The sequence below is a fragment of the Aedes aegypti genome, chromosome 3 (genome assembly GCF_002204515.2).
Source record: "Aedes aegypti strain LVP_AGWG chromosome 3, AaegL5.0 Primary Assembly, whole genome shotgun sequence".
NCBI classification, from domain to species: Eukaryota; Metazoa; Arthropoda; class Insecta; order Diptera; family Culicidae; genus Aedes; species Aedes aegypti.
The window spans coordinates 389,275,547-389,290,790 of NC_035109.1; the positions used below are offsets into that span (position 1 = coordinate 389,275,547).

The 15,244-nt window shown below is 34.5% G+C and overlaps 1 protein-coding gene across 6 annotated transcripts in view; it reads left to right on the plus strand.

The window, feature by feature from the left end:
* Nucleotides 1-4,519: 4,519 nt before the first annotated feature.
* Nucleotides 4,520-15,244, plus strand: part of LOC5568971 — a 79,036-nt gene continuing 68,311 nt past the window's right edge. The window contains exons 1-2 of one of the 6 annotated variants that reach the window (XM_021854016.1): nucleotides 4,520-4,994; nucleotides 12,108-12,465. The gene's annotated coding sequence lies outside the window, so the exon portion shown is untranslated. The remainder of the gene's footprint in view (nucleotides 4,995-12,107; nucleotides 12,466-15,244) is intronic. The other 5 variants (XM_021854015.1, XM_001652581.2, XM_021854017.1 and 2 more) reach the window with 5 other exon arrangements.

Consider the following 15,244-nt stretch of genomic DNA (forward strand, 5'->3'; position numbering starts at 1 on the left):
AAACAAACAATATAATCATGCTTGGTTCTTAAGAAAAAATGACCTACTTGGTGGAAAAAACTCGTTTTTTCGCATACAAGGTCTAATGTTGCTGATAATTCTAAAATAGTAGGCTGTGGAATTTTGACGTCTTGGAGAAAGTTGTTTATTTCATCGAAATGAACAACTTTGCCGAACATGCCAAGTTCTAGAACGTCACTGTAAAAAGTTCCATTGTGGCGCCACCTATACGATCAATTTTCGAACTATCCGTAGATCCCAAGTAACCATGGAGCATTATATCATTGCATATATGATGCAACTGCATCGCCGTAGTCCTACCATTAAAGTAGTTTAAAAGTGGAAAAGGGCACTTTTACAGTTGCACTAATGCAAAAACGACGATAAAGCAATGAAGCAATTTATAAAGTAACATTAGTGCAGCAGAGCGGTTCCATTTGAATTCAAATGTCGGTTTACTTTTGTATTTGTTGATTTGGCTGAAATTTGGCATATGCTTTCTTTATACCCAAAAATGCCTATTTGCATCATCGGTTCGCCATTTTGACTCTAGCCTTACTTTTGAGAAGGGCCTAAGAAAAAAATCCTTAATAATTTACAACAAAAAAGGTTTACAGAAAAATCAGGCTAACTTTTACCGTTTTAAAGATACAGCGATTTTAATACCAAATAATGATATAATTTTCAATTTTCGGTCATTATAATATAACTTAGAAACGGTTTGTTTTCAAAAAGTTTATTTAGACCATATTGAAAAATCAACCTTTTTTAAAAAAATCATAACTTTTTTGTCCATGATTTCTCCATTTTGACCCACTGTGCAAAAGACTTCATTTTTTGTCTACTTTAACATATAAAAAAAAATCAAAAATACAATTTTTGAGAAAATTGATTTTTAAGCTTTACTTTCGATATACAAAAAAATACAACATTTTTTTTACAGTATATATATTTTTCCAGATAGTCCCAACAATAACCTAAAACTTTGCGGAAGACTCCAAACTGATCGGACAAACTGTTTCTAAGTTATATTATAATGACCGAAAATTGAAAATTATATCATAATTTTGTATTAAAATCGCTGTATCTTTAAAACGGTAAAAGTTAGCGTGATTTTTATGTATACCTTTTTTGTTGTAAATTTTGCGTACTTTCATAATATCGAGTTTAAAAATATTTAAAAAGTTTATTATGACCATTTTCAGAAATTCACCTTTTTTCAAAAAATCATAACTTTTTTGTCCATGATTTCTCCATCTTGACCCACTGTGCAAAAGAATTCATTTTTTGTCTACTTTAACATATAAAAAAAATAAAAAAATCAAAAATACGATTTTTAAGAAAATTGATTTTAAAACTTTATTTTTGATATATAAAAAATTACAACATTTTTTTTACAGTGTATATTTTTTCCAGATAGTTCCAATAATAACCTAAAACTTTGCGGAAGGCACCAAACTGATCGAACAAACCGTTTCTAAGTTATAATTTTTTTAAAATTATTAAGGATTTTTTTCTTAGGCCCTTCTCAAAAGTAAGGCTAGAGTCAAAATGGCGAGCCGATGATGCAAAAAGGCATTTTTGGGCATAAAGAAAGCATGTGCAAAATTTCATCCAAATCAAAAAATATAAAAATGAAATTTGGGAAAAAAGTCGTCATTTTCTGTGGAACCGCTCAGCAGTGCAATTTATAAAGTGATATTAGTGCATTGATACATTTGTAATGTAGAGTTAATGCTTTATTGCTTGACAACTCTTGAAATATGTCGAATAAAAGCAATGTAACATCAATGTTGTTGACATGCAGTAGAATACGTGCAATGTTATAATGCTTGTGGTTACTTGGGATGGTTCTCGTTATTACAAAAAAAAAATTGCAAGTTTACCGCTTTACCTCTATATTTTCTTTAAAAATTTGTGTTGAATTTTAACCTGAAACGAGACTCGCGAAGACGGTCTTCTTTTTCTGTGATTGCTGAGTTTTTCTCTTATTCCACTTTGTGTTTATACCAGCCAACGTAGCAGACACTAGAAATAACTAATCTTGTTTTAAGATTTATCAGCAACTTTGGAAAAAACTGCTCCACCGAGTGAGGTTTTTATTAACAGTTTGTTTTGAATACAATACTTAATACATGGGGGTCCAAATTTGGACTTTCTGAAAAATTTCGTTCAAATTTGTCCAGGCAACCCCGGTAGGAGATAGAGAAAGAAAACTGTCGAGAGAAAAGAGTGCGTGCTTAATCAGGCATCCACGAATAAGGTACCCCGGGGAAAGTGGGACATAAAAAACGATAGTTCAAACAAATTGTTCAATATAATTTTAAAATGTCAACATTTTGCAAATCTAACAACACGATCAAATTTAGGCAACATATTTGCTGATGTGTGTATGAATTTGAAAGAATAATTAAAAAAATGTGAAAACCTTAGAAGAAAGTTGTAAAATGAGACTCACTAACTGGTTATCTTACTAACCGGGCAAGTGTGACCCATCCAGTTTCATGCGGCAATCCAATGAGTTAGCCAACCATTGTAATACAACTATTAATAAATAATAGATTTTTAATTTTAAGTGTATATTTGATGTATATAAAAGATCAACCATAAGATACGTAATTCTTTAGAAAGGAAAGGTACTTTTGGTATGTACTCAATATTAACTGAACATTCCTTACTAATAGCATCAATAGGAATTAAACATGTTCAAAGTATATCATTTATAAGCTTTTGATTCAATAGTAGCGCGTAAACCTTCAATAATTGACGAAATTGTAAATATACTTTTTATTGTTGTTATACATGGCAGGAAACCACTCAATGGAATGGAATTGTTTTTGGCAAATACAAAATTTAGTAAAAACAAAGTTCAATGGTAATAGAAAAGTAGTCGTTCTAATGATGTATTTCAAATTTCTTCTATGTCAAAGTTAAATTTTAAATTCGTATCTCAAAACCAAATAATAAATAAATGTATAGAGAAAAATGAGAGATTTTCTCTCCCTCTCAATTACGTATTATGTATTAAGAGCGTATTATGAGATTGATCTTTTTGGAGAAAATCATTTTTTCAATGTTTTATCCTTATGTTTTTTTGTTTCTCACTCACAAAATGTTTGAAAAGTGTCGAGAAAGTTGAGATTCTGGTCCTTATTTTGCTAGGTACCAATTACCCCGGGTATAAAGATATGTTGGGGTAAGTTAAACCATACAAATTTTCATATGAAATGAAAACAAAACACGTAGGGTACCGGTACCAATGGTTGTAATGTACCAGTAGATTGGACTATGGAATAAAACATACGTTTTTCGATAATAACGACATGTGTTATTTTTGGTGGATAGATCGCCACTAGTTTAGTCGATTTGCCAAATTTCATTCACGAATAAGGTTGTATCAAAAAGTCATAAAAATAAGTAAGTTCACGCAAACAATTTGCTCCCTTGCACCAATAGTTACAGTCGTGTTCCATTAGTGGATCAATGGATGGAAGCAGTTTTTAAAATGGGTGTATAAAAATAAAAAGCCCCAGAGATGTTGCTGTTCCGAGGGAAAAATGTTAAACCTATGTAAAAATTTACCATTTTGTTTAAAATTCCTTGTATCATTCCTGAACGTCTACTACTGGAGCACTAGCGCAACTACTAAAAAAACGTATTTTTTTTAGCAAAAAATACGCTCAAGCGATTTTATGTTGAAAAATTAGTTTTATCACTCTTTTAATATTTTTCCCATATAAGAGAGGTTGAAATCTTTCTGTTGACGCTAAAAAATATTTGTTAAGACTTTTCGTTTTTTTTTTTTGTTATGATTTTTCATAGCTTAGGTAGTCCACTAATGGCACCGGCACCCTATTTATAATTTTTTTTTGTGTGGTCTGAATGCTTTAAACTACAACTTTTTCAGTATTACAAAATTTGTGGACGATGTTATTTTGTTTTGATAGATTTTTTATAGTTGTCTCAGCAATTATTGTATTTTTTATTTGTTAAAAATGTTTTAAAAAGCTGAACGAGACAACCTCTAAAAGTTTAAGCTGCCACTTGGAGGTTGAGCCACCAAGATTTTTCGCCAATTAAAATTTTGGGACACGAAAGGTTTAAATAATTGGATTTGGAAAAAAAGTTTCAGTGTGCATTTTTTAACCCCTCTAGTTATTATTTCTCGTAAATTTAACAACAAATCATCATTGTTAGCGAAACCCATTCATAACGTCCATTCTGTTTTGCTTACTGCAGCTCACAATCAACAAAACAACATAAACCGACAATGTTCGAAAAATCATCCCGAAGCGACTGCCACCTTCATCCCGAGAATGCGTCCTCAGAATCACGAAGACGAATGTTCGAAATGGCCGAGCGCAGCTACCGCCCGAACAGCAGCATAAACACGACATCAAACCGTTTCACCGCCCGACGAGAATACGCGATAAGGTTCAACGGAAATAAAGCCGGCTAGAAAAGCCCGCCGCCTTTGGATGTGCGATGCAACACTCAGCGACAAGCATAGAACAATAATTGCGAGTCGTTTGTCAGTCGAATGCGAAGCGTCGTCGTGAGCAGGTTGGAAAAGCGAGCGGGAAAATTCATGCTGCCCTTCGCTGTCCGGGAAAAACCATGTGCGTTGGTTGAATAGTGCAAGTGGAAAGCGCAAAAGCGATCAACTGAATCGAAAGTTGTGTGTTTTCAAGTGAAAAATTTATAGTGAAATTGTTTGTTGAATTTGTTGTAAGCTGAACACGGTGCCCTCTGCAATCAGAGATTCCGTTGGAATAGTCTAAATCGAAAACGAAGAAAAGTTGTGCACTGCAGGTCAATTAAGCAGTGAAAACTTCGTGTAATTAAAACCGTACGGTTCAGAGTTGAAAACAGTGCAATAGACCCCGAGATAAGCGACCAAGCATAAGCAAACAGTGAAGGAGTGCAGTTTCAGTCGTTTGGATGTAATTTACTCAAATTCTACTATTGCATGTCAAAGCATTCCCGCCATCACGGTGTGTCTGAAATGAGAATAAACGAACATCAATTGTGGACCTACGATTCGAAAGATATAGTATTCGAGCATCTACTCCGTAAATAAGAAGGTATTTCAACGAGGGAAACGGAAGTAGTCGTGGTTTGTTTGAACTGATTTAGAGAGATTTCACTAGAACTCTAACTGGTTGGTCGACTGTATATTGGGTGTTTTGGGTTGAAAATTTGCAGTTCAGTCTACTGAATTAATCAAAAACAACTATATGTTTTCTTTATCCGACATTTCGGTCCTTATTGGACCTTTTTCAAGGATTCGAAAGTTTTGTTGTTTTATCGTGAAAATGTTTGTTTAAACGTTCAATCGTCATTTAGGGTTGGTTTTCTCTATTAATTTTGTTTGGAAAACTACTTAGAATTATTGAAAATCGGAATTCGTTCCACTGTTCTTGTCATTGATGCAATTTTTTTTGAAAAATTTTGAAAAAAAAATTGCATCAGTGACAAGAACAGTGGAACGAATTCCGATTTTCAATAATTCTAAGTAGTTTTCCAAACAAAATTAATAGAGAAAACCAACCCTAAATGACGATTGAACGTTTAAACAAACATTTTCACGATAAAACAACAAAACTTTCGAATCCTTGAAAAAGGTCCAATAAGGACCGAAACGTCGGATAAAGAAAACATATAGTTGTTTTTGATTAATTCAGTAGACTGAACTGCCAATTTTCAACCCAAAAGATTTCACTAGAGCGATTCCAAATTTGAAAAAGTTTGAAATTCCAACCTCCCATATCTTCCTTATAATCCTTACAATAAATATAGTGTTCTGTGAAATTTTCAGCTTTCTAGGTGATGATTCAAGGGTGGCCCAAAGACAATGTTGGTTTACTTGGAAATTGCAATGGATACATTAAAAAAAAAAATGTTCCAAACACTTTAGCATTGGAATGCAAGTACAAACTTATCAACTCTTAGTGGAAACTCATTCTTCCAACCATAATGAAGAAATTTGCTGAAGAGAGCAATTCAATCCGACGGACAGGAGAAGAACAAACTCATGAGTTTGCTTGCTATTATTCAGCTTCATGTGAGATTCAAAAATCCCAAACAAAATTAACTCAAAAATGATTTGTTTCTTCTTCAGCAACATTCTGCATTAAAGTTTGAAGAATGAGTTTTCTGTATGGGATGATAAGTTTGTACTTACATTACAGTAATGACGTATTTGGAACATTATTCAAAATTTCTCCACAGTGATTCCCATATAAAACTACATTGTCTTTTGGCCACATTTAAATCACCACCGAAAAAGAATTGATAAAAAAAGACATGGGAGATTAGATTATCCAACCACAAGGTTTGACTTCAGCATTTAAAAGATATGATATCCAAGCATATCTATTTCTTTGAGAGAATCAGGAGTTACAGTGATTCACACATTTACCGTTATTCCTGGAAAGTTTTAATTAGAGCTCCTTTATTTACATTTGTTATATCAATGGACACTTCACAGCTAAAAATGCCTATAGGATTGCCATTCGGCTTTTAAGGATGTCTTGAGATTTTTTTTGTCTTAAGAAAACAAAAGTTCGGAAGGTTTAATGTATAAGACCTCTTTTAAGGCTATTAAGGATGATCGAATGGAATATCGAATAGCTCATTTGTATTGTGATTTTGAAAGGGATATTCTCCTATAATTTTGAATACATAAGGAATATTTTGAGCCCAAAAAATTGTTCTTCTAAAGTCATGTACACCGTGTAACAGTTCTTTTATAAGCGTCATTTTCAACTTGCGTTGTATGTTTTAGAATACTTAGTATCTTGTGTTGTCTGGCAATGAGATAATAATAACAAAAATCCATTTATCTTCAGAAAGTTTTGAGCATCTTTAGTGCTTCATACTTTTATCATGCATTTTGATTTGTTTTCGTCTGAAACTTTAATTCGTCCAAATAATCCCGGATTTTCTTTCATATCCGGGGCAAGTGAGACATGTCAAAACATAAATAGGGATCGTTTTTTTTACAATTTTTAATAATTTTCTTACTGAATAGTATTGAAGCGTTCAAACAATGATTAATATCAAAGGGACCATTCACTTGTTACGTTTAAGGAGTAACATTAGTATTATATTGGATCATAAAAATTATTTTGTTGTTTTCGAAAAACAAATTGAAATTAAACGAAAACTGAGATAAAATTTTAGTTCGATTTGGTATAATTATTGAAGTTTTTCTCCTTCAATTGAACTCTACATGCAATTTTTACTAGTTTAAGAAGACACGGAACAAACGGTTTTCTTCCATTTACAACTATGATGGCAAGGCATGTTAACATTATGTCAGTAATTGAATGATCTTCAAATGATAATATATCGGCTTGCTTTAGGACAGTTCGTCGCATGATTTTTCGTCGAATGAACATGTACTCGAATGGACATTTGATTGAAAAAGTTAAACACTTCGTTGGATGGTATTTTGTGGAATGACGTTTGGCCAGACTGACTGAAAATCCATTTGATACAACATACGAATAACGAAATTGAAATTTTTGCACAATGAAATACCGTAAAACGGGGTAACTTTGATAGTTTTTTCGAAGAAAACTTGAATATTTCTGCATGCTGTTTCAAAGATTTACAATTTATATTTTTAAAACAAGTACTGGCATCCTAGTTATCGATTACAGTCGATAAATTGGCAAAAGATTAATTTTGAATGGATATATAATTTTTCATATAATCAAAAGTAGCTTTTCTGTTTTGGGGTAACTTTGATAATGGAGTAGGATTCGAACAAAATTGAATGAATAACGAACATTTGTAGGGCATTGCATACCTCTAGGCGTTTAACGTTATATGGAAATTTCTGACTTAGATTACAAAAATGGTCCCAGTTTGTGAATATGCTTTTCGCTAAGAGATTTGAGACCGTATTCAAGTTCTATGATAACTAGGCTATCGAAGATAAGTGGCCAACTTTTCGAAACTACATCAAATAGTGATCGTAGAACAGATTGTTTGTAAGCGTTTTGAAAATGCTAAAATTGTGTAAATTTTTTAAATTCGTATAAAAAGCCTAAAATGTTCTTGATTAGAATGAAAACCGCTCTTACATGAAGTGTCATACTAATATTCTTTAGTTTTGCATTCGTTTTGCTTAACTGATTAACAGAAATTATGATATTTCATTTAGTATGCGGTGGGTTACGCACTATCAAAGTTACCCGCATTATCAAAGTTACCCCGTTTTACGGTACTTGGTTTGGAGTTCATGACATTTGATCAAACTTTTTTTTTGCCAATCATAAAATATTAATGTTGATAATAACTATTCAAAATGTTCAAGCATACATACCTCTCTCTAGATAGGATAACTTTTTCTTTTAAATGATCTCATTTATTAAAGGAAGGACTGACGGTATTTGTTTCAATCGCTTGAAATTAGATTTTTCCGTACTGGCCTAAGTATTTGAATATTGTGAATATGATCATTTTTCAAACAAGTACTTTACAAATAGTAATATTGTTCTGCAATATTAACATAATAATTCTTTCAGAATACCATCCTTCTTCAAAAGAGTGCATTCACAAGAAAATGATTGTTCAGTTATTGAAATGTAATGCTCTTTTCTTTTTCTTATTATTTTGAAATGCCATCGTTCTTCATGCCTAACTGTTGCTAAAGAGCAAAGAACCAGTGGAAGTTTTCGGTTTGAGTGCTCGGGATTTCTATTCAATTCGACGACGTAGTTACGTCCATAGTTTGTTTGAAAATTACATGAATTTAACACTACCACGACAAAACTATGTTATTATTAGCATGGAATGCGCTCACCAGTTGGTAATTAATTCTTGACTGCACACGAATATCCTTTTGTACTCGCATATTACAAACGGAACACGATTGATCCTGCTTCTATCGCCCCACAGGAGCATGCAACCAGGTCCGTCCCACTCGGGCTCAGATTGGGTACCACTTCTAGTACTGCATTTGGTCCCTCGGTAGTGCAAAAGGTACCCAAGTTTGACAGATCGCAGTACACTTTGCACGGCATTCTAGATTACCTTTTGAGCCATAAAATTTTGGGCAACTGCAAGGGACATGGAGGTCTTTAATGTGTCTTTGATGCAACAGAATCAAAAGACCACACTCATTCCGCATACGCGCAGAACAACGTTCCCTGTTGCTTGGGCCTTTGCAATACACTTCATGGGAGCCAGACTTAAAACGATAGGACACGAACCTACTGCTTCTTCATTTTGGCATTACGTCCTCTCTGGGACAGGGCCTGCTTCTCAGCTTAGTGTTCAATGAGCATTTCCACAGTTTTTAACTGAGAGCTTTCTGTGCCAAAGTTGCCCTTTTCGCATTCGTATAATGTGTGGCAGGTACGATGATACACTATGCCCAGGGAAGTGAAAGAAATTTCCTTTACGAAAATATCCTGGACCGATCGGGAGTCGAAACCTGACACCTTCAGCATGGACACCTCGAATTGTCTGAAACAGATGCGCTTATACGTTGAATCTAGGGGCTAATTGATGGATTCAGGAAACGCTTATAATGAAATGAATCTAAAGGAATAGGATGTGTTTTCCTATTCACGATGAAACAGTTTATTGCAACTTCCAGCAAAATTAATCCAAATTAGAAAATTGGGTTTGTTTTGTGAGTTTGTGGTGAAACGAATCGAGTGAGGTGACCAAAGATACATCATGGATGACTTCTTATCATTTTAGATCAGCTCGTCTCGATTCCCCTAAACAAAGAAAACCAATTACAGCAAGAAATGCAGAAGATGTTGTGGGGGAGTAAGTCATCAACTAAAATCTCAAAATATGGCTCGTCACATATTAATGACTTGAAGTTTGTTCCATTCCGAACAAGAATCCGAAAAATAATTCATTCGGCAAAATGTCTTTTGAGGAAATATGATTCCGACCAAATGTCATGTTTTGCAATGCAATTTATTAAGGATAAATTTTTATTTCCGGATTAATGATAAATTTTCAACTAATTCTGAGTGTAATGTGACATTGTCTCCAAACAACTTTATCTTCTAAAAGTGTTACGTATTTCATGACTGATACCGTTTTTACATCAAATGGGTGTCCAAAATGAAATACTATGTTTTGTTTATTATTCCACAATTCACAAATTTTAGTAAATGTCATGCTAGCTGAAGTAAATGTATTAAAGTTGTTGATAGATTTTTGCTCTTTTTGTCTGCTTTACTTCATTGTTTAGGTGAGAAGGAAATATTTTTTTTTTATTTACTGTTAAAGCATCAACATAAGGGTGTCCCAAAATTTCACTTAGTCAGAAATCTTGGGGGCTCAATCTCTAAATGGTAGGATATAACATCTCGACGGAGCAATCTCTAAACTTCATTTCTCGGAGTTCCATACAAAAGTTTGATTGTTACATCCTTAGCTACCATTTGGAGGTGGAGCGTCCAACTTTTCTGACATAGTGGAATTTTGGGACACCCTGATCAACTTTAACAACTACCGAAAAATTAAACATAAAATGAACAAATTGATGTGAAATTTTGCGAAAACATTTCACGTCTTTTCGGAGAGAATCGAACTCACGACTCCCTGGACAGGGAGACTTGACCCAGTGAATCACCGGAGTAACTCATGCAACAGGAATATTCCCAATGTCCTCTGGCCACTTTTACAAACTAGATATGTGTACCAGTATACTGACAAAAAAATATTTGAATCCATGAAGTATTCGCTGAGCGGTGAGGGTTTTAGCATCATTACTTTCACTCAGGCGTATACGGGTTAATGAAGGTGGAACACATACCTTAAATCTACTGGTCTATCTCATATCATAGGCTCTCTATGAACTTCATGAAATGTAAGCCAAAGGATCCACAAGCGTGAATAGATATATATTAATGGTTTTTAAAAATGGACTTGACTCTTAGCCTTTCACATAACTAAACGAGAGTATTGCATTTATTGGTATGAATGTTTTCGGTTCTCTAAGAACTCCATCGGATATAGGCCTTGGAATCTACAAGCGTAGCAAGTACTCTATTGATAGTTTAAAGATATGCCACAGATGACAGACCCCTAACCGGGTATAGCAGAACTCGTTCTCATTTGATTTTGAAATGGTCGGTGTTCAGACAGACTAGACCACGTGATTTTTAAAATAGTTCCAGAAAAAGGTGCCAATGCATTAGAAATATTAAAATATTTGCATTATTCGCTGTATTAATGGAACTAATCTATTTGATGATGCATCTTTATCAAAATAGCATCGGAATAATCAGAACGTAAACATAGGGGAATTAGGGATGGACACATTAAGCAGATACTTTTTTAAAGTCCATGAAATGGAAATTTTTTTGCTCTACCTCAGGTTAATTTTCAAGTTTGATATTAAAACGACGTGTTACATTCATTCACAATAATAAAAATCAAATCATGTGTCAGAAAAATGAGATAGAACAAGGCTGTAAAAAAGGTATCGGGGCCAAATGAACACTTGTAGAATTGAGTGATTCCAAAATTTTTAATGACTCTCAATCATTCCAATATGTAGAAAGGCTCTCCTTCAATCATGATAGCTGCTTATATGCCAATTTTAAGTTGAGAAAAACTTAGTCAAAATTCAAAGAACAATCGAAGCAAAAAATAAACTTTTATTCCGTCAAACATTTCAAATCCGATACAGATTTCATATAGTGAATGAACTTTTGATGAAGTACGCATATTTTCAGTGATTAATGGGGTTTCCATTTCGCCCCGTGTGTTCATCATACACCTAATCCCCCAAAGAAGTTGTATATAGATTGTTTTAATTATGCTACAGAGTCAACCATATAACTAAACGAAGAGCGCCCGTTGAACTCAAAATAGTATAGCAAAAGCATAAAAATGAGCACTAAATAAAACATCATGGACATAATGGTCAAACAGTCCTTTAAAATAGCCCACAACATTCAAACTTCGATAAGTTTCGTTTTTCTTGCGGGAATATTTTCAAATTCACGGTGAAAATGCTCGAATACTATGTCCTAAGGAAGGTAAGTCCCGAGTTGGTGAACTTGTTTTTCGTTAATAACGATATCAGACACACCGTGAAAGCATTCTCGCAATCCTTCCAGAGGGGCGAACGTTAAGCTTAAATTGATTATAGCACAAAAAGTTACTCATGGTACGGTTCGGAATATACGTAGTGTGTTCGACAGCTTATACGAAAAGGATTTAAATTGTCCGGCGACGACGGTTGCAACCTGTTCCTGTTGGATAGCTTGAAGAACTTTTTCGTAGCTCAGTCCATCGAAAACGAGCGCTCAATTGTGAACTGCCTCAAGGACGCCCCTACGCATGACCAGTGACCACGCCAAGCCAGATCCAGAAGGCAATTCAACTCTGGAAAGAAGGTTAACCAGAACACGGCAAAGGGTTTGTTTGCTACTGCTGCGCTTTTAAAACTTGACGTCCAGTAGCAAAACATCTAAGGTAAGCAGGCAAAACAAGTGCACGCAGCGAAAATAAACATCCTAGCGAGCTCGCGATGATGGACGGGGGTACTCACCACCGTAAAAAAGTTATGCTTTGTAGTAAAACGGAACCGGTCCGGTGAAAATTAAACAGTTTCTAGTTTGACCAGTGCACAATGGGCGAAAAAAAAGTTTGGCCAAGCTACCAAGGCTTCGAGCTGTTCAATCTTAGTATGCTATCTGATGTTTTTTTTACAGAAATGCAGTCAAATTTTATTGCAAACATAAATTTTGTTTGTATTTTATCGACCTAGATGAAAAAAATGTTGTAAAATGGATGAACATGTTTTAAATTAATTTAAAACCTGAAAATGAGATTTAAGAATTATTTTTAATGTGTACTATTTAAGATAGCACATAATATTTTGCCATCAGAAATAAATAAGACTTTTTTAAACTTTCGTGAAATGCTCAAAATATCATTGCAATAAAAAATTGTATCTTCATATCGAAATATGTTGCTTACTTGTTCTTTTGAATACCTCAAATTTCGGGTGGAATTAATCATTTTTTACAGTTTTTATGTCTAGTATTTCAATGCTTACAATTCAATAAACTTAATGTGATAAAGCAAGTAAAACTAATAACTGTACGTGTTAATGTACGCAAAAGAGCTATTTGGCTGAACGATGAAAATAATTTGACGTACTGTTTGCTTGTGAGCTAAGTTTTTCAAGAAAACAAAACTAATTTTCACATAGATAAATGTCCGTTCAATCAAATGTATTCAAATAATTATACTCCTAAAGTGTTCGGAATATGGATCAATATTCTGAAATAATAAAACACAAAATCATTTTTGGTAGTTTTGTCCGCCTTCTTGTATGGAACCCTACCATTGTGCAGTGGCAACGAAAGATGCACCGGGTGCGCGGTGCAAGTTCATCGTTACCAGCATAAGCAATCATGGTGACGTTGAGTGATGGTTATTTGTCAATTCACTTGAACTAATGGATAGTGAGTGTGAGGCTGAACGAAATCCAACATGGGATGTCATAGATGGAGGGATTGATTCTAAAATTAATGGCCGCCAACAATTAATCCAAACTTTGGGGTCTGCACAAAATATATAGTCCACTTGTCATATTTTGATCCGACGTACAGTAGTGGCCAGTGTCAATATCTTAAGCATGAGATAGAAACATGAAGCTTTTTCAAACAAATTGAAATTTTTCAAATTTTGTGCAAGATATCTCGGAAACGCTCTTAACCCTCTGTCTATGCGGAGGAAAAATTGAACCCAAATTTGAAATCGTAATAACTTCATGAAATTTCAATCGATTTTCGATTTTCCTGTTGTTTTGAAAATATCATTTAAAGTTTTACTTAAAAATGTAAGAAAATTCAAAAGAGTCTCTTAAAGGCGTCTTAGCGGAGAGGGGTTATAGTGAAAAACAAACGTGAAATTTGGAAACTTTGGAAGCCTATATCACAGAAACATTTTTTTATGATCCCCCCAATTTTAAAAATTATAAAAAAATAATTTAAAAGATATTTGAGAAAATTTCATGTGCAAAACAAACAACTCGTGGATACAAGCCAATGTGTGAAAAAATACTCACAAATCGATTCACTAACAAAAAAATTACAGCCCTTCAGTTCTATGGAGTCATATTGATCCCAAAAAAAACAGACAGAGGGTTAAATAAGCATAAGCATAAGCATAGATGACCGTACAATTCGTAGTTGCTACTCCGTGATTGACCAGAACAATCGAAGTTGCACAGGGAATTAATGAATGGGACTTGGGATTAGCTTACCATTCTTCAATGTGCACAAATCGAGAGTTCAAATTTTAAAAGTCAATAACGGCGCCGGCCACGTCCTTACGGTCATCGGGGAAGGGAAGAAATGTTAGAAATGTTGCGACTACCGTTGTTACTAGAGACCGAGATCACCTCTGCATCTCCACGGTTGTCATGGACAGGATATTGGGTTAGTGGGTAAGGTATAGATCTGGGAGTCACCAATGGTAGGTGATGCGATCCATGATATAATTACGCCTAACCGAATTCGCGAAATAATTCGATAATCGCATTGTATGCCGGACAAGTGTTCATCGCTCGCCCTCGCAAGAGCAAGCGATGCGATCAATAGATCAAACACAACTAACGGATCACGCCACTTTTCACTTCACCCGACCGACGCGCGACATGTTTGATCCTGCCCTCATCGCCCGCCCCCGCAGGAGCAAGCGTCAAGGTCGAAGGATCAAACACAACTAACGGATCACGCCACTTTTCACTTCACTCGACCGACGCGCGACATGTTTGAACCTGCCCTCATCGCCCGCCCTCGCAGGAGCAAACGTCGAGGTCGAAGGATCAAACACAACTTAAAAACAGACAGAGGGTTAAATGAACATTAACTTTACAATGTGTTATTAACATAAGGACAAACTGAATGACACCAATGCTTTCTATCACTTGAATTAAAAAAATGCCAATTACCAAATCAACATATATTAATTTATGAAGGATATTCTCAAGCAAGAATTTGTTTTGTAAGTACTTTCACAAGGCTAATGTGGGAATTATGAATAATTATTTTATAACTATGGAAATCAATAGACGAAATTAGTCGTATTTTTTCATTGGAACAATATACAGCCATTCCATGAAAAACCGATCTAGTGGGTCACCGAATTCCGTGAAAATTTGCTATTTTGTTCCTAATCCGAAATAAGGATACACGTGTTTTTGGATTTTTTGAATAGGGTGACCATTTCCGAAATATGG